Source organism: Schistocerca cancellata, chromosome 12 (assembly GCF_023864275.1).
Source record: "Schistocerca cancellata isolate TAMUIC-IGC-003103 chromosome 12, iqSchCanc2.1, whole genome shotgun sequence".
In the NCBI taxonomy this organism is placed as follows: domain Eukaryota; kingdom Metazoa; phylum Arthropoda; class Insecta; order Orthoptera; family Acrididae; genus Schistocerca; species Schistocerca cancellata.
Window position 1 is genome coordinate 28,263,511 of NC_064637.1, and position 20,624 is coordinate 28,284,134.

Consider the following 20,624-nt stretch of genomic DNA (forward strand, 5'->3'; position numbering starts at 1 on the left):
CAGTTCCTCGGCCACCATTGACCAGGCCTTTTCAATTGGTGAGATATCTGGAGAATGTGCTGGCCATGGCAGCAGTCGAAAATTTTCTATATCCAGAAAGGCCCGTACAGAACCTGCAACATGCGGTGTCGCATTATCCTGCTGAAATGTAGGGTAGAGCCACGGGTCGTAACACATCTGACATGTAACGTCCACTGTTCAAAGTGCCGTCAATGTGGTCGACACGAGAGTTGAACGACTGTATGTTTCTACGATCCCCCTGCGTGAAATATTTCTTCAACATGAAATTTAAAACTTCAGCATTCCTTTTGTTGTTTTCTACTAGCACACCAGGCTGGTCAACGACTGGGCAGAAGCTTCGCCCTACTTAGCGGTTTTACGTAGGACCAGAATAGTCTCGCGATCTCTTCAAGATAATTTGTTAAGGTATGACGGTGACAGCTTTATGCTCGAGCATCGATCTTTCCACAGACGCACGAATCTCTACTACCCTTTACTTGTCGTTATCCCGCTCTCTGTTGAATTGAGAGTGCAACAGTCTTTGCTGCCTCATCATTTTCCGCAATGTATCTTTTCCTTCCTTCATTCACTTACTAGGCACATACTTTTCCACAGTACGATTTACAATCTGTTCAAACTTCCCCTATAATTACTCTATATCCATCATACTGGAACTAAATAATGTCCATTCACTGTCTGAGATTCTAATAACCGCTTTTCTGCTCTAACTACTCTCCTAGCTTTCTTGATTGATTTAATAACCTAAGTAACCATCGTCGCTACGATGACATCATTATCACTAACGCCTGTTTCTGTAGTGACACCGTCGGTGAGTCAAGGCATCTTTGTAGCTACATGCTCTAAAATACTCACATCAAAAAAAGTTTTGCATCACCTCGGTTCCTAGAGTTCCGGAACCTGCAGAGAAAATTGGAATGTAGATCAACATAAACATCATGCAATGTAAGCTTTCACGGCCGGTATTGTCTTCACTTAAAACTTCCGGGCTGATAGGCCGTGGTCGAAGTATAAAACACTCTCCTGACGTTTCGTCTCCGACTGCGGGAGACATTCTCGGAGGTAAAGCGGCGAACTGCGAAGAGTTTGCAACATCTCTCCTTGTATCAACTCTGCAACTGTTTCTGTGCCTTTACCTATTGTTCTTGTAACTGTAACTCCGCAATTATCTTCCTACTAGTGTCTTCGACTGTTACCATTAACTGTAGTATTACTTAATCTGACACTATTTGCCTGAAATTCTTTACATTGTATGCTACAGCACAACTGTAGTTATTGTTATTTTCCTGGTTACCTTATTCGCTCACCTACTCAGTTTAAACTGCCGACAGAAACATCGCAATCACTATTATTGTAGTAATTTCTAACTTGTTAACATTCTTCGTTAATTTTATAGCGAACTGCTTTTCATACCCTGTCACAGAGGACGCGTCGTATCTATAGTCGTCGTTATTCTCAACGGTACCCCTTCACGACGAATACTCTCTGCTCCCCGCTACTCCGTATTGTGACTGGGTTTTCTCTGTTGGCGCTGGTCAATTGTCAGGATGAGCATTACTGCAAAGTACATTTGATTCTAAAGCATTATGTCAGGGTGAAAAACACTAAATAAATTACTTTTCCTCTCTTAACAATATTTGTGCAGGGTGGGTTCTTCCTTGGCTCAGGTATGAGGTAGAATCAAAAAGCATTTTTACATAAGATAACTTTTATCGAAAGTTTTGTACAATGGTTTCCTTACTGGATTGTTCTGGCTGGGATAGCGGCAGCTGTGTCGTTTGCAAAGCCTTCTGCTTGCGTGAGTGGCGGCTTCTGATTACGCGTGGCGGTGTGTATCTCGTGTCGCCGTTTCGCCCAGTTGACGGGAGACGCGCATCGCGAGGTGGCCCGTTTAATTATTGAGAAGTAAGTCGTAAATGGGATGGTGATACCTCGGATGTGGCGTCCCAGTGTTTCTCTTCTCTAAGCGGCCGCGTGTGTCGTGTGTCGGCCAGCGGAGCGGCGCGGCGGGAGAAGGCTAGTGTCCCGGACTCGAACGACGGACTCCCGCTTGCCAGTCTTCGGCTGTCAGATCTTCGTCCCAGGTCACAAATGACTGCTGATGTGAGGCCGTCTCCTTCCCGTCCTCACGAGTCACTCGGGTACATAAAAATCAGGCCTCAAATACCTTCTAACTTCTGTCTTCTGGCGCCGAGGCTGCTGCTCGCTATTCCATTACAGCGGCGGACTCGGTGCTTCTGTGTACGATGTAGTCTCTTCCTGCATGACGGTCTTCAGCGCCGACTGTACCGCAACTGAACTGAAAGCTACTATTGTCGGGCCCACTGCGTCTGGCGTATTCATTCACTTCAGTTCACTGGAGGTGAACGACTTCACGGTCATTGCCTCTTCTGTCACGTCGAAAAGCTTCGCGAAGAATCTTCTTAAGGTCGGTCATTGGCTCTCGGAATGTAGGCGAGGGCCTCTGATCACATGTGACAACTGAGAAACACGTGAGCCGGACGGGCGATGCCCTAACGGCTGAATCGACAGCTTCTGCTTATGTGGGGAGGGCGATGGCTTCTCCTGAACGTGCTGACTTCACGGTCATTGCCTCTGCTGCTCTGCCCGCTGTTTGCCAGTGTGTAAATCTTCTAAGCTAAACTAAGTTTTTCATTTATTTTCTAATTTCTACTTCACTTCACTTCGATTTCACTAATTTATTTACCTATCTTAAGTACCACTCAACGGTATTTGCGCTGGTCTCCGCGCACTGTTCTAGGGAAGCGTAATGCTGTCACTACACGGACGGTGTTGTGAGTGCCAAGTTCAAGGTGCTGCTGAACGCCCTGAAACTATGTGACTCGTGCATACAGCACGTGCGTCTCAGTGTGGTACACGCGATCGCAGCGCTCGCCAGCGGCAGCCGTCGGCTGCATCTGGGTCACACATCACCCGGTTGTCCGCCCCCAGTAGCTGAGCGGTCATCGTGACAGACTGTCAATCCTAAGGGCCCGGGTTCGGTTCCCGGTTGGGTCGGAGATTTTCTCCACTCAGGGACTGGGTGTTGTGTTGTCCTAATCGTCGTCATTTCGTCCCCATCGACGCGCAAGTCACCGAAGTGGTGTCAAGTCGAAAGACTTGCACCAGGCGAGCGGTCGGGAGGACCTCGTCACACGTTTCTCTCCATCACCCACTTTACAAAATGGATGGGTGTAAAATTCTTAAGCTAGCGCTAATAAAACGCGCCTTTGCTCTCTTGTCCATGTGAGAGTCACGTTGTTCTGCCTGTAGTATCCGTGGACGTGTTACAAGGCAGAAAGAGAAGTGTCAAGTCCAGTCAGAAAGGACATCAGCTTCTAAAAGTTCCGTAACAAATAGCGCGATTCAAAGTCTTACTTTATAACTGTTCCTATTCAGCATCAGAATCTTCACAACATGTGAAATAAGAAAACTTATAACAAGAAAGTGTGAAATATCTTACTGCAAGTACTGCCATCTGTCTTGTAGATTAAACCATTCGAACAAACTCCTTCCTCAGATGGAACGTACTTATACTTATGTAACATCGAATATTAGAGAATATACTTTTATTGCACTGAAGAGAAAGTATCGGATCCTAACAGAATAAGGAAGACTAGTAATAAAAATATTCGGATCCGCTGAGGCGCGAACAAGAATCACATTACCAGCTACCTCGGCGCGCGCTTTAAATCGGTGGCGACCCCGTGTACATATACAGCCCGGCAGAGTTAATTTTTAGACAAATGTTTTAATACCGTAAAGAATACAAAAGACGATAGCTTCTTCCGAAACACAACGCTATAGAGTAAATAATATTAACATATGAACGTAAGTCAGGATTCTTCTGCAAACATGGGAACCCAATGCCTGTTCATGTGAATGTATGTTCCTCTACTGCTACCCCATAAAGCGCAATGAATCTGTAGAATTTAAGAATTATTCTCACTTTGTGTTTCTACTAAAGGATAGAAGTTTTCTTTAAGGACTGCGTTGAAACTTAACAAGTCTTGCAACACGATGAGTGTTTAAAAAGTAACAAGAAATTTAAAATTTCGTGTGTTGTACTAGTCCGATTTGCACTACATTTTTTGTCACTGCCTTCGTAAACGTGTCTGAAAAGTATGTGTACAATGTTATACACATTGGCTATTTGTTCTATTGTCTGCTGTCAAAAAGGATACATGTGTTTTGGTAGCATCAACGATTATTTGTTTTGTGTAAAAATAGATTAGAAAATCTTTAATAAAGTTTGTTTTAAGAATAAAGTGTATGGAATTTTAGAAAAGTTAAATACTCCTTTTGGTGAGTCTATTATGAGTAAAACTGGTATAAACATGGAAAATGGATTTTTTGTTTCATGGCAATAAGTAGTTTCCGTAATGTCGGCACTATTTTTTGGTTTATGTAAAAGTCCTCCATCGTTTGCGGAAGGATCGATTTTATGAAATTGTCTACGACGACGGGTTTCCTCCCAAAATTACTAGTTTTCCTTCGTGGCGACCCCTGTAAACCACGCGGTTTATTTTCGCGTTCCGTCCTTAAGCGTCCTATTGTGGCGAGTCTGACGTTTCCATAAATTGGAGCCCTCTGCTTGGAACTGTTAACAGTAGCCAACAGATCTTTTCGTGTCACCTCCTTAACACACGCTGTAACATAACATTACGCTCGTTAAATCTACACCTACATCCATACTCCGCAAGCCACCTGACGGTGTGTGGCGGAGGGTACCTCAACCAGTTCTCCCTTCTATTCCAGTCTCGTATTGTTCGTGGAAAGAAGGACTGTCGGTATGCCTCTGTGTGGGCTCTAATCTCTCTGATTTTATCCTCACGGTCTCTTCGCGAGATATACGTAGGAGGGAGCAATATACTGCTTGACTCTTCGGTGAAGGCATGTTCTCGAAACTTCGACAAAAGCCCGTACCGAGCTACTGAGCGTCTCTCCTGCAGAGTCTGCCATTGGAGTTTATGTATCATCTCTGTGGTGTCACCGCCAGACACCACACTTGCTAGGTGGTAGCATTTAAATCAGCCGCGGTCCGGTAGTATACGTCGGACCCGCGTGTCGCCACTATCAGTGATCGCAGACCGAGCGACACCACACGGCAGGTCTAGAGAGACTTACTAGCACTCGCCCCAGTTGTACAGCCGACTTTGCCGTCGACGCCACACTGACAAATACGCTCTCATTTGCCGAGACGATAGTTAGCATAGCCTTCAGCTAAGTCAATTGCTACGACCTAGCAAGGCGCCATTTATCCTTTGCTATGTATCTAATGAAGCATGTACAGTAACAAGACCAATGTTCACCAATTGTGGATTAAAGTTAAGTATTCCAGAAGCTACGTACTTTTCTTTATAGCATTCATTACGTATCCTGTTTCAGCCCTCACGCCAGCCTGCGTGAGCCTATAGCGTGCATTTCGGCTTCCTCAAACAACACGGTGTAGGAACTTCTGCCGACACTTCAATCTCCGTAACGCTTTCGCGATTACTAAACCATCCTGTAATGAAGCGCGCTGCTCTCCGTTGGATCTTCTCTCTCTCTCTCTCTCTCTTCTATCAACCTTATCTGGTACGGATCCCACACTGCTGAGCAGTATTCAAGCAGTGGGCGAACAAGCGTACTGTAACCTACTTCCTTTGTTTTCGGACTGCATTTCCTTAGGATTCTTCCAATGAATCTCAGTCTAGCATCTGCTTTACCGACGATTAACTTTATATGATCATTCCATTTTAAATCACTCCTAATGCGTACTCCCAGATAATTTATGGAATTAACTGCTTCCAGTTGCTGACCTGCTATTTTGTAGCTAAATGATAAGGGATCTATCTTTCTATGCAGCACATTACACTTGTCTACATTGAGATTCAATTGGCATTCCCTGCACAATGCTTCAATTCGCTGCAGATCCTCCGGCATTTCAGTACAATTTTCCATTGTTACAACTTCTCGATATACCACAGCATCATCCAGAAAAAGCCTCAGTGAACTTCCGATGTCATCCACAAGGTCATTTATGTATATTGTGAATAGCAACGGTCCTACGACACTCCCCTGCGGCACAACTGAAATCACTCTTACTTCTGAAGACTTCTCTCCATTGAGAATGACATGCTGCGTTATGTTATCTAGGAACTCTTCAATCCAATCACACAATTGGTCTATAGTCCATATGCTCTTACTTTGTTCATTAAACGACGATGGGGAACTGTATCAAACGCCTGGCGGAAGTCAAGAAACACGGCATCTACCTGGGAACCCGTGTCTATGGCCCTCTGAGTGTCGTGGACGAATAGCGCGAGCTGGGTTTCACACGATCGTCTTTTTCGAAACCTATGCTGATTCCTACAGAGTAGATTTCTAGTCTCCAGAAAAGTCATTATACTCGAACATAATACGTGTTCCAAACTTCTACAACTGATTGAGGTTAAAGATATAGGTCTATAGTTCTGCACATCTGTTCGACGTCCCTTCTTGAAAACGTGGATGACCTGCGCCCTTTTCCAATCGTTTGGAACGCTACGCTCTTCTAGAGACCTACGGTACACCGCTGCAAGAAGGGGGGCAAGTTCCTTCGCGTACTCTGTGTAAAATCGAACTGGTATCCCATCAGGTCCAACGACCTTTCCTCTTTTGAGCGATTTTAATTGTTTCTCTATCCCTCTGCCGTCTATTTCGCTATTTAAGATTTTGTCATCTGTGTGACAGTCTAGAGAAGGAACTACAATGCAGTCTTCCTCTGTGAAACAGCTTTGGAAAAAGACATTTAGTATTTCGGCCTTTAGTCTGTCATCCTCTGTTTCAGTACCGTTTTGGTCAGAGTGTCTAGACATTTTGTTTTGATCCACCTACCGCTTTGATATAAGACCAAAATTAGGATTTTCTGCCAAGTCAGTACATAGAACTTTAGTTTCGAATTCATTGAACGCCTCTCGCATAGTCCTCCCTTCTCACTCTACATTTCGCTTCGCGTAATTTTTGTTTGTCTGCAAGGCTTTGGCTATGTTTATGTTTGATTCCGCAGCAGTTGCGGTACCACGGTGGCTCTTTTCCATCTCTTACGATCTTCCTTGGCACATACTCATCTAACGCATATTGTACGATGGTTTTGAACTTTTTCCACTGATCGTCAACGTGTAACGCCGGAAATGCATATCCTCCTATTTCCATCTATTGTACTATAAATTTGTTACCTGAAGACATATCATTTCTGTGTCTTTGTATATTGTAATTGTTTTACTATTTGTATATATATATTTATGCATTTATGTCGATGTATAATTGGTTTGTTTCGTAAATATTATTTGTATTTTTACGCTGGGTCTTGCCTAGGGAAAACTGCTATCGAACGATTACATCGATAGGTCGTGTGAAGAATCAAAGTGTGTAGGATCTTTGGTAGTGTTAACTACAGGCGTCTAAAGCTAGCGAAATGAGGGATGCTCAACTACCGGACCTACCGATAGATGGCTCTACCAGCTGATTACTGTCGTCTGTATTGCCCGCCATATACGAATTTGCCAAGAAGTTTCTCTTGGTCTGTACGGTGTATAAGGAATTACGGATTATCGAAATGGTGATTTCTTGTTCCGCTTTCAATTGTACGAAGCGATGGAGTATGGAAAGTGACTTACCATTTCACAGGTAACAGGACTACCGATACAATACGATAACAATACAGACTTAGTGCGTTTGCTAATTCGATGTTTTTGAACAGGTTTCCTCTGAAGCACCCAGAGCCGCTAAAGAAGTGGATTACTTCCGTGAAGTGGAAAGATTTTAATCCTACGTCTTGCAGTTTTCTTTGCGGAAACCTTTTCCGGCAAGATGATTACGTAGTGAGCCCTGGAACATGGAAGAAACGTTTCAGACCCGAAGCAGTGCCATCAGTTTTTGACTTTTCGGCACATTTGATGCCACCAAATAAACAGCCACGACGACATGTTGTTAGGATTTTGAGTGACAACGATGCTTTTCCATTTGAGGTAGCTAATGAATTTCCTTGCTATGTGTGTGCTTTTTGGCTTTTGTGAATTTATTTCGTACGGATACAAATGGGCTACATAGGTCTAAGCAGTGTTGTAATACAGGTCCATATTTTTGTTTTTAGCGTTCTGTCCTGGAATCCGTGCTCGATTTGCCCACTGCAGAAGCTACTGATTGCGTGGAGAATGTTGTCAATGAGAATTCATCTGTGGAAAGCATGTCCCATTTATCCAATGCAGCAGCTGCGAATTGTGTCGAAAACGTTAGTATAAGGATGTTTTCACATCCCCAAAGTTTTCTTATAATATTTTTTCATCAAGCCTTGAGTTATTTCAATCATATATAACGAAATTATTTATTTCAGAGTGCAGTTGGTTCTTAAGTAATTGATTGTGGTATACAGTCGAAAGTAGAAATGGAAGACAAGGCGACCGAAACTTGCAATTTTTTCTCAGACATTGTGCACGAATTGAAACGTAAACTGAAGTGGGCCCGTGAAAAACTTCGAATAAGAGAGAAGAAAGTGTTTTCCAAGGATGACATCATAAGTTCATTGAAGGAGAAGGGGCATCTTCCTGAGAAGTTACATAACTTCCTCAATCATCAGAAAGGAACACAAGTGGAATTAGTGTGCAATTTAGTGAACAACTCTCTCTCGTCAAAGGGTAATAGGTACACAACAAATGTGAAAATGTTTGCGATGACTGTGTACTTTTATTCACCAGAAGCATATGAATACCTGCAAAAATTAATGCCTCTGCCCCATAAATCATTAATTTCCAAATGGGTGGCAAGTGTAGACTGTGAACCTGGCTTCTTAAAAGATGTTTTTAAGTACATTGATTTGAACCCAATTGTAAGGGAGCAGTTCAGCGATTCATGTCTAATTGTGGACAGTGTGGCAATTAGGAAGCAAGTACTTTGGGACCAAAGAAAGCAATACACAGGTTTTTTAGACTTTGGTAGGGAAGTGCCTCAGTCAAAAGAAGTAAGAGGCATCTTAGGCTCTGGTTTTCATGCTTCTCTCTATTAAAGGCAAATTTAAATGCCCGATTGCATATTTCTTTATCAACGGTGTACGGGCAAATAATCAGGCCACATTCATAAAATCTGCTTTAGAGAGGCTGCATAGTTCTGGCATTAGGGTTTGGTGTGTTACATGTGATGGCTGTGAGGTAAATATAAGCACTTTACGTTCACTTGGCTGTACTTTAGATTTTTCCAAGGGAGATTTTAAAAGCTACTTTCCTCATCCTGTGGAAAAATACTATGTTTATTGTATCTTGGACATGTGTCATATGATTAAGTTTGCCAGAAATGGTCTAGCAGAAGTATCTGCTATTGCCTCTCCAACTGGCATTATTAGAAGGCATTTCATTCAGCAATTGAACAAGGTACAACAAGAACAAGGTATGACATTTGCCAACAAACTATCAGGACAACATATAAGTTATGTAAATAGAAAAAATGACTGTTTCATTAGCTCCACAGACTTTGAGTTCTAGCGTGGCAGATAGAATAAAGTTTTTGAGGAGGGTTGGTGATCCAAATTTTAAAGGAAGTGAAGCAACAGTAGAATTCTTGTATAATATTGATAGGATTTTTGATATTCTGAACTCCAGAAATCCATTAGGTAAAGGGTATAAGAGCCCCCTGAGGGATGACAACAAATCTTATTGGCTTGCTATTTTCACACACACTGAAAATTATATCAAAAGCTTAAAAATCATTGGTGTTCCGTTACTGCTCCATGCAAGAAATACTTTTGCTTTTGGGATAATTTTCAATATGCGATCAGTCAGGCACATAGCTCTGGCAAGTATGCTTTGTGTTGAATCTCCTCTGAAGTATTTTCTAACATATAAACTATCACAAGACCACATAGAGCTTTTTTTTTCCTGCATTCGGTCCAGAGGTGTTTGGAACAATACAAATGCATACCAGTTCAAATGTGCCATGAGAAAGTTGCTCTTGGGTAACAGTGTCACTGCAATGAATGGGAATTGCTCAAATTTTAATGTGTGTTGTTTGCCACCTGTTTATGATTTTCATGCAAGAAAGCATGTAGTGGAAAGTGATGCAGAAAATGAAGTAGAGAAGTGGTGTGCACTTCTTGATGATAAGTTCATGATTAAGTTCTCATTTTACAAGCAAAACATACTGTATTATATTGCAGGGTATGTGTCATTGCGCCTTTCAAGGCAGATCACATGCAAAGACTGTCTTCACATACTGAAGCCACCAGTAGTTAAATCTGCATTAGAATGTGATTCTCTCTATGCTTTTCCCAATATGGCCAATAAAAATGCATTTGTAAATTTTGTTAACCGGGGAAAACTGGTTAAAACAAGTGACTGTGTGTACTCTGTTGTAGAATACTCAGAAACTGTTTCAGATGTTTCTGATTGCTGGGGATATGCGACAGAAATATGTACAGGCCAAGATTCTGCATTGTGTTAAAAATAAATTTGTAGATTACCCATTTCCTGCTCTTGGTCATGATTACCATTATGAAATTAGGATTGAGGAACTTACATCATGCTCAACTTGTTTGTAAGATTGCATCCCTATACTCCTGCATACGCTTAAAAACATATGGAAAAAAAGCAGCTGAGAAAATTTTAAACAACAAATCAAGTATAAGGCAGACTTTAAATAAACTCATATTATTTAATCATGTATAGTGCTAAAATTGGAAAATATTATGTAATGGGACATTCCATGCAGATGGGTGTGACATTTTGACAGATTTTTTAGAACTATTTTGTACATAGATTTGTTGTTGTGTAATGATGAACTTCAAAAGATGAATCACATTGAAGTAAAAATAACTCTTTACGCCCTGTGTAGATATTGTAACAAAATTATAATTGTTTATTATACAAGCTTATATTAAGATGTTTGGTGTTACAAAATATGCACTTGCATTAAAAACAGGTGATTTGTGTGAAATTAATGAAAAAAAAAATGTTCTGAGACTTATTTGACAGATGGCTTTAAGTGTGACAAAATGTTTCCCTCAATAGCTATGTCAACTTGAATTTTTCACTTTAAGAAAACAGTTTAATCACAGGATGAGTGTGGTCTAATGGTGTATGCAGTGGCCCTATGTTTCAAATAGTAATGTTTGTGGATACTCTGCAACATAAGAGCAATAAAATTGTTACTCTGTTAATTCTTGTTTTAATACTTCCTAGAACGAACACAATGTGCCAATTGATCGTAAGCATTCTTATTACTTTAGAACCTAATTTTCTGAATTTTGTCTTTATTCTGCTAGGATGTCTTTCTATTATATTTTGCTGTGTTGAGGAAGGGGGGGGGGGGGGAGAATGCAAATATCTTTCTAGCACTACAAAGTACAGAATACAGTGATTACAGGTACACTTGGAAATCTAGGAAATTTCAGTATTCATGTTACATGCCTAATTTTCATCAACATTTACCTTAATTATACAGTTACACTTTTTGCTGATTTGAACTGTGTACTAAATGTTAAAAAGATTTTGTTCGGTCATAGTAATAAAAGCATTTCATTTTGTTAGTTCATGTGTCCCATACGGAACTGAAATTATCAAGTTATGATGACAAAGGAAGGAAATAACATTAAGGAATCTTACTTCACAGAAATTGTGCAAAACTGGTTACACTCTTTGCTAGTTAACTTTAACATAAACCATTTAGTTTTCCATTAAGAGTGAAAGCAGTTGCACGATTCACGTAAAGAACAAAGCTTCCCATAGGGAACTTAAAGTATTTTACATTTGTGTTATTGCAGACCCAAAGTATTGTGATCTTCATATTTCTATTTAAAAAAGTTTGTAACTCAAATTCACAGACATTTTGGAATCTGTACATACATGTGTGTAGCATGGTACTTTTCATGAGCCATGTGGAACCTTTAATTTTCTGGTTTAAATATAATTTATTTCATGAATTACCTTTGATACCAACACTGTCTGAATGCGTTATTTACCATTTAGAAGAAGAAATATTAGTGTACAGAATAAAAAAACCTCATGAAAAATGTGAGAGATTGTTCTGTACAGAACTTGGAATGACTCTTTATCAATTGCAGGTAAAAAGAAGGCTTCTATTAAATGTTCAAAGAAACCAGTCAGTACCTCTTCATTCGCCATAGAGGTGATAAAGTAATTAAACAATTTACTTTTTTCAGAATTTCTGCTAAGTATTAAAAGTGTGAAGACCTATTCAATTAGTATTTGCATTACCAATAACCTGTAGTACAAGCACACCTATAAGCAGGTAATTATGGGAGTTAAGAGTTACGTTAAAATTAAAGATACTGACTGTTATTACTTGCTCACAAAGCATTGTAGTTGCTGTACAGTTTATGCTGTATGTGGTGTACCCAATATGATTCCTGGAGGACATAATATGCTGTTATCCTATGGGAGTGCACTGGTACCACACCTATTGAAAGTATATTTTGCTGTGGAATAGTTGTATCAGATGTCTGTACCAGAAAACAAATCTCCACTGTGACACCCTCATGTTCTTGGTATGCTATTAGCTATTATTAGAGGAATACTCTTCACATGGAGGAGGAAGCACAGTGAGATTTTCTTTTTCATCATTTCCAACATTGTACACAACTTTCTTGCACTTTTATGTTATCACATTTTTCCCTTGCTAATGGAGAAGAGAGAGAGGGGGAAAAAAAATTAAGTGAGCTTTCATAAAAACTGAAAACTCTACTTGCGTCATTTGTTATTTTCAAAATGTTACTCCCTTTCCAAATACTGTTCTATTTCTTTTTGAATTTCTCAGGTTATTACATATTATTTACTGTACATTGTTCACCAATAACTCTGCTGTTACCGGATAGTTTGTAATGTGGCACTACCTTAGTGCCACTGGTATTGGCTAGTGTACTTTTGCAGATAAGAAAATCGTCTAGACTAGAATGTCCTGTCAGTATAGGACAAATTCAGACAATATGGAACTTTTTACACTAAATTTGCAATATAATGTCACCCTTGTCTCACACAGATCGTAGCAGCCATTGGGATGCCTGTCTGGCCAGCTTCTGCAGCTTTCACTTCCAGGTTGGTTTTTTGCTTGGGCCGTATACTGACAACCAGTCATTCCAATGATTGACACCATGTCAAAGACTGGAACCAACATTCACAGAAATAAAATTCCATGGTTGTAATTCAAAGTGTAATTAATTTTGCTCACTGACACGTTTTGAATTCAATTTTAAAATAAAACCATGGTACCAGTCATTGTTTGGGTGTCAGACTGGAAAATTACAGTTTTAAGACACCCCAGCCTTAAAATTAACAGCTGTGATCGAGGTTATTTTCAACAAGTTCCTTCACTTCCTACATCATCATGGATCAGTCCAATATAATATTATTACTAGACTTAACTTCCAAATGATACAAGTCATGCATTTAAGAGGAGCCTTAACGTTGGCCTTTGTGTTTGTCTCATTTAAATGTATTTCTTGTCTCGTATCAAAGACTGAAGCACTGTTAAAAAACTGGTGCTTCTAACTTATCACTCAGTTAAAATACACCATGTCATGTACAGGCGTTAATAAAATCATGGCATTTAAATTTCTGATCAAAGAGAGAGCAAAATTCGTAAGTGCATGTTGCAATTACAGTGTCAGCATATATGCAGATTAGATTAGAACTAGTTCCATGGATCATGAATACGATATTTCGTAATGATGTGGAACGAGTCAAATTTTCCAATACATGACATTATTAAGTTAATTTAACAACATACTTAAGGTAATATAACAACTTTTTCATTTTTTGTGTTTTTTATTTTTATTTTTTTATTTTTAATCTTTCTATTAATATTTTCTTTTTAAATTTATATCTAAAAATTCCTCTATGGAGTAGAAGGAGTTGTCATTCAGAAATTCTTTTAATTTCTTCTTAAATACTTGTTGGTTATCTGTCAGACTTTTGATACTATTTGGTAAGTGACCAAAGACTTTAGTGCCAGTATAATTCACCCCTTTCTGTGCCAAAGTTAGATTTAATCTTGAATAGTGAAGATCATCCTTTCTCCTAGTATTGTAGTTATGCACACTGCTATTACTTTTAAATTGGGTTTGGTTGTTAATAACAAATTTCGGCACTTATGCAGTTTAGCAGGTACGGAAAAAATTTTTCATTTTTTTTTTCAAAATTTGATCGATTATAGTCAAATTTGATACGCTGATTACGAATACGATATTTATTTTCGCCCCAGTCAATTATTTACATCAAAAAAATTGTTTTAAATTTTTTTAAAATTTTTTTATTTTTCAATATTTTGTCGATATAGTGAATTCTGATGCGCTGATTTCGAATATAACATCCATTTTCATTTTCCCTTGACCGTCGGCGGTATCTTCTGCCCGATAAGCGCGGCGCTGCCGATGACGCAACATTGCGTAATACACTAACTAATCAGTATTTTCAAATCATAGGCGGCCGCTGCCGCGGCCGCATTCCAAAAAAAAAAAACTCCCAACCTAACCTCAAGTGGGCTACGCTACAGATCACTTTATTTATGAAAATACAAAGTACAATCACCAACAAACTTTACATATTCACCCACAAAGCTCTCCAAGCCAGATACATTTGGAATGAAAAATTTTTTCCGTACCTGCTAAACTGCATAAGTGCCCAAATTTCATAAGAGAGTATATATACTGAGAAGCTACTGTGAATATCCCTAGATCCTTAAATAAATGTCTGCAGGATGATCTTGGGTGGACTCCAGCTATTATTCTGATTACACGCTTTTGTGCAATAAATACTTTATTCCTCAGTGATGAATTACCCCAAAATATGATGCCATATGAAAGCAACGAGTGAAAATAGGCGTAGTAAGCTAATTTACTAAGATGTTTATCACCAAAATTAGCAATGACCCTTATTGCATAAGTAGCTGAACTCAAACGTTTCAGCAGATCATCAATGTGTTTCTTCCAATTTAATCTCTCATCAATGGACACACCTAAAAATTTGGAATATTCTACCTTAGCTATATGCTTCTGATTAAGGTCTATATTTATTAATGGCATCATACCATTCACTGTATGTACTGTGTCTTATCAAAATTCAGTGAGAGTCCGTTTACAAGGAACCACTTAGTAATTTTCTGAAAGACAGATCGGTAACGCATCACTTCAGATAAAGAAAAAAATTATGATTTTTTTCCGTTTATACGTAAGTAATACTTTAATAGTTCAGTTGTAATTTCTGTTGTCAGTAAAGATACCCCTAAGCAAAAGATGTCAACTTTTTTTCAAGAGACGTCTTCACTGTTTTCCACACTTGACTTTCCGAATTATACCTGTAGTTAACAGCTTTGGCAAGTAAGGTAATTTGTTGACCTCCATTGAATCTTAAATAGTGTTTTAAAACGGGCAAATAAGTAAAGCACTCGTAAAATTAATAGTAAACAATTTATAGGTCAGCTTGTCAAACTTTCAAAACACACTCGAATTTAGGAATTTCATAGCAGAACTGTTACTGTTTTTTCTCGCTAGATTAGAAACACTTCATTATGTTGATGTGTAGATATCTAGAACACCAATATAAAATACTTATGAGGGCACAGAACGAAAAACATTTTCATCCGTGTTTTGACACCTCGCTTTTTGTCAAATTCAGATATGGCGGACACTCAATGATATGATCTCTTGACCGGCACGCGCTAGAGCCATCTATTGGTAGGTCCAGTAGTTGAGCATCCCTCATTTCGCTAGCTTTAGACGCCTGTGTGTTAACTCGGCCGCATGGAGCGCGGGCAGAGAGAGTCTGGCTGGAGTAGCGAGTGGAGCAGGTGTGTAGTGTGAAGCTCCCGCGAGTTGCCGCGCTTTCGGGGTTTGGCAGCATGTAATTGCGCTCGACTTGCGATGATAGTTTCTGACATGGTGTCGCGGACGGGAAGCATTAGCTGGCGCACATCAAGAGCCCGTTTCGTCTGGTGACCGTGTCGAGAAGAAGGCGCGCCAACATCCAGCTTCTGCAACAGCGACGGCCGACAATGAGTGACTGTCGCCACCTCCTCGATCGACGACTTCAAACCTTCAATCAACCAACAAGGAAGACTGGAAGCACGTAAAGTTTCAGAACCGTATGGCAGACCTCAGCTTTTCAAACTGTTCAAATCACAGCAACGTAGCATGAACCTTTGTTGCTCATTGTCCCAATTGCATTGCCAAGCAGGGTCCCTTCCTTTTCCGAAATGAACCCGAGTGTCGTTGAAATTCAAACGCCAGCATAATTCCATTTCACTGCTTTAATTTCAAAATTCACTTTAAGTATTCATAGCTGGCTACAATATTTAGATTACACAAGCACAAATTAAGAGTGCGACTTTTGTTACCGTATTTTAGCTTACCTGTGACTGCAGCTCAGCTTGGTACGTACTAAATTTTACTATTGTTAATTGTTCAGAATCATTTAATTCAAGTTCAAAGTAAAATCTCTTATTTATAAATTGCGTAGATTCAAGTTGCTTTTGAAATGATTGTTGAGGTAGTCCAAGACTAACCGTATTTTACTGAATTTCGATGTGCTTCAGAAAGAAAGTCACTAAATTAAGTTTAGATTTTCCCGTTTTGTTAATTCCTTTGCTAAATTAAGTCAGAGTGTAGCGAAATTTATTACTTCTGACAAACTTTCAGTTTTCACACTACACGTGTCAACCTCCAGTTGCCACGCTTCTAGTGCTAATTACATGTGTAATAACCTTTCTTTTTCAGTTACTATAGTAATTGTCCTTAGGACTGGCGACCGTAATTTCCCCCAAATCTCAAATATCTAATTACCGCTAGTTAATTGTTAACGTAACGGCCGCACATTTACTTTCTTTATTAACTTTACCCCTTTTCAAAATTAATTTCCACCAGTTTCATTTGCATTTTTCCTTTCATTTAGATGTAACCCTTTCCTCCCTCTTTACCGACAGATTAACTTCGGTGACGATTGCTTTTCCCAAATTTCCATTAGGTACACGCGGTTTAATTTTTCACTGTCATTAAGGTCGATAAGTGAGGGGGAGGTTACAAACACTATCTGTACTTGAGACAAAACTTTTGTGTTGAGCCGTCAGGTACTCTGAAATCTGCTTTTTGTCACTTTTGCTAAACAGAAAAATCTTCCTACCTTTTTTAATATTTCTATTTACGGCAGAAATCATCGATGCAGTAACCGCTTTATGAACGCTGATTCCCTGTTCTGCGTTAACTGTTTCAAATAGTTCGGGTCTGTTTGTCACCAGAAGGTCTAATACGTTATCGCCACGAGTCGGTTCTTTGTTTAACTGCTCAAGGTAGTTTTCAGATAAAGCACTTAAAAAAATTTTCACTGGATTCTTTGACCCTGCCACCCGTTATGAATGATTCAGTCTACCGGGTGATCAAAAAGTCAGTATAAATTTGAAAACGTAATAAACCACGGAATACTGTAGATAGAGAGGTAAAAATTAACACACATGCTTGGAATGACATGGGGTTTCATTAGAACAGAAAAAAACGAAGCTCACAAAATGTCCGACAGATCTCTTGCGTGCGTCGTTTGGTGATGATCGTGTGCTCAGCCGCCACTTTCGTCATGCTTGGCCTCCCAGGTCCCCAGACCTCAGCCCGTGCAACTATTGGCTTTGGGGTTACCTGAAGTAGCAAGTGTATCGTGATCGGCCGACATCTCTAGGGATGCTGAAAGACAACATCCGATGCCAATTCCTCACCATAAACTCCGGACATGCTTAACAGTGCTGTCCACAACATTATTCCTCGATTACAACTATTGTTGAGTAATGATGGTGGACATAATGAGCATTTCCTGTAAAGAACATCATCTTTGCTTTGTTATGCTAATTATTGCTATTCTGATCAGATGAAGCGCCATCTGTCAGACATTTTTTGAACTTTTGTATATATATTTTTTTTTTTTTTTTTTTTTTTTTTTTTTGTTCTAATGAAATCCCATGTCATTCTAAGCATGTGTGTCAATTTGTGCCTCCCTATCTACATTATTCCATGATTTATTCAGTTCTCAAATTTATACTGACTTCTTGATCAAATGGTTCAAATGTCTCTGAGCACTATGGGACTTAACAGCTGAGGTCATCAGTCCCCTAGAACTTAGAACTACTTAAACCTAACTAACCTAAGGACATCACACACATCCATGCCCAAGGCAGGATTGGAACCTGCGACCGTAGCGGTCGCGCGGTTCCAGACTGTAGCGCCTAGAACCGCTCGGCCAGCTGATTTCTTGATCACCCGGTATATCTGGCAAATTAAAATCTCCACCCAGAACTATAACATGGTGGGGAAATGTACTCCTCAAATAGCTCCTCTTCGTTTTCTGCAATTTTCTTGCAATGCAAGGCGGTTGTCCAGCACTTCCGGATACCGAAGTATATCAGTGAGTAGGGCCTACACAACGTTAACTGACTGACACTGGTAACTAAGACCTCACGAACAGAAACGACGTATTGTACATCACTGCAAGCCGATCTACGCCGCTAGACAGGTAACGGGCAACGGATTTTGGGTGCCCCTGTAGGTCAGTGGCATGGTTCTTCCGGAAAATGCCACTTGCCCCACGAAAAGCGCCGTTCGCTCTCGAGTTTACAGACAGACTATACCTTGAAACCAACATCAACTGAAAGCCAGTATGGCGTAGGCGAGTCTGTACTGAAGATAGATGGCGTGCATGTGACATACGCGGCGTTCTTCCATCTCGTTGGTCAACATTCAAACACACTTTTAGAATATCTGTCTTGCTCCGCACTTTTGGAAAGACTCCCCAGCGTGTGTTTTCCATGCTATGACGGTAGAAACTCGGCATTCTGAATGCTCTACGTTCGAATGAACAGTCCGTGTGCCGACGGCATAACCGACACATGCCTTTGGTGCCAGGATTTCACCCGGATTAAGTCCGGCCCAAAGGGCCTCCCATAAACAGCTGCCAGTTCCGCAAACTGGAAGCTGTATCAAAGTTGTTACCGTACCTTCACAGTCCAACACATGTTAGACTGTGTTGAAATTCAGTAATGACAAGAAATTCAAGTTTTTCTGGACATTAATATAATATGAATATGCTTGAAGGTCTCTCTGCCGTGCAGTTATGCTCTCTGCAAAATTCTACCAGGCGGCTTCCTCTTTCATTCCTTAGCCCCAATCCATATTCACCTACTACGTTTCCTTCTCTTCCTTTTCCTACTATCGTGTTCCAGTCACGGCGTAGCGTGCCATCATCGTCAGGTTACTCCTGTTGACTGACGTCCTGGGCTGGCGGGTGGTGTGGTATATATACCAGTCGCCTCTCCGCTCCACTGACTCCGCATATGGACCGAGGGATGTGCAGGCCGCGGTGGTCTTTCAAATTTCAAAGCTTTTTGGTTCAGCTTTCATCAAAAGTGCAACAATGAAAACCGCTATCAAAGGTTTCGAAGCTACTGCAGTATGGCCCACGGACCCATCCGTATTCACCGATGCAGACTTCCTCCCGGCAGACAAAACTGACATCGGACTTGATACAAATCCTGCTGTAACCGGTAAAGCTAGGATTGATCGAGACGATCGTATTAACCGACAAAATACCGCTAATATAGGTCATAGAAAAAAAGAGGGAAGTACGGATAAGTACACCTGATCAAAAGTTCGACAAGCTACAAGATCTACTAAAATCCTTCCACAAAACTTTGTAAGACAAGCAGAAAGTGTCTGAGGCGTTGTGGGTAGAGGGAATCGAACAAAACTGGGAAGAACAAGTCGATAATGGAGAGGAAAATAACAGAGCCAATATTTCGTCTGGATTGGAAAACGAACAAGATAGTAAAGTATGTGGTCTGATAACTCAGATCCAAATGTATACAATTTTGGGACATAGTACTGTAGTATTACGCAGACTATGTAATCACCACACCAGACATAGAAAACAGCGTCGTAATAAATGACAACACAGCTGAAAATATGAATCTGCAACTCACAGTGGCCGATAACAAATATGATAACGAGTAGAATCTGGGTGCGAGTACACATACAATCAGACGACTCCCCAGAATCTAAGCGTGAAGTACTGTCACACTTAAAGAATACTTGCCAGGTTCTAAAATCCAAATTAAACACGATTACACAGATGTGTGACGAGGAGACAAACCTAAAGGAAGTAGCAGGGTGGATTTTAATCTTGCAAGAGTATGATTTCTATGTAAAATACGTCCAGGGCCGACAAACACCTTAGCAAATTCTTTTGCCCGGTGTCCACATGGTGCAAACCCAAATAAAATGAAGTTTGGGGCAGATGAGGACCAAATTGGTATGTACTACATAAGAGGACTTCCTTTTGAAAACTACATAAAACCGCTTTCTCATACATTTCAAACGAACAGAACAAAGACCCAGAGGTGTTAAGGGTCAAACATAAGTGGAAAGATAAAAACTTGGTTAACATTTGTCACAATTATTTGCTGAAGAATGACGTGATGTTCTACAGACGAGAGCCAAGTACAAGTTTATGGACATCATGTAGTCCAGAGGTTCCCAAACTTTTGTTTGTCATGCCCCCCTTCTGCTGAAAAGAAAACTTCCCTGCCCCCCCCCCCCCCCCCAAAAAAATAGA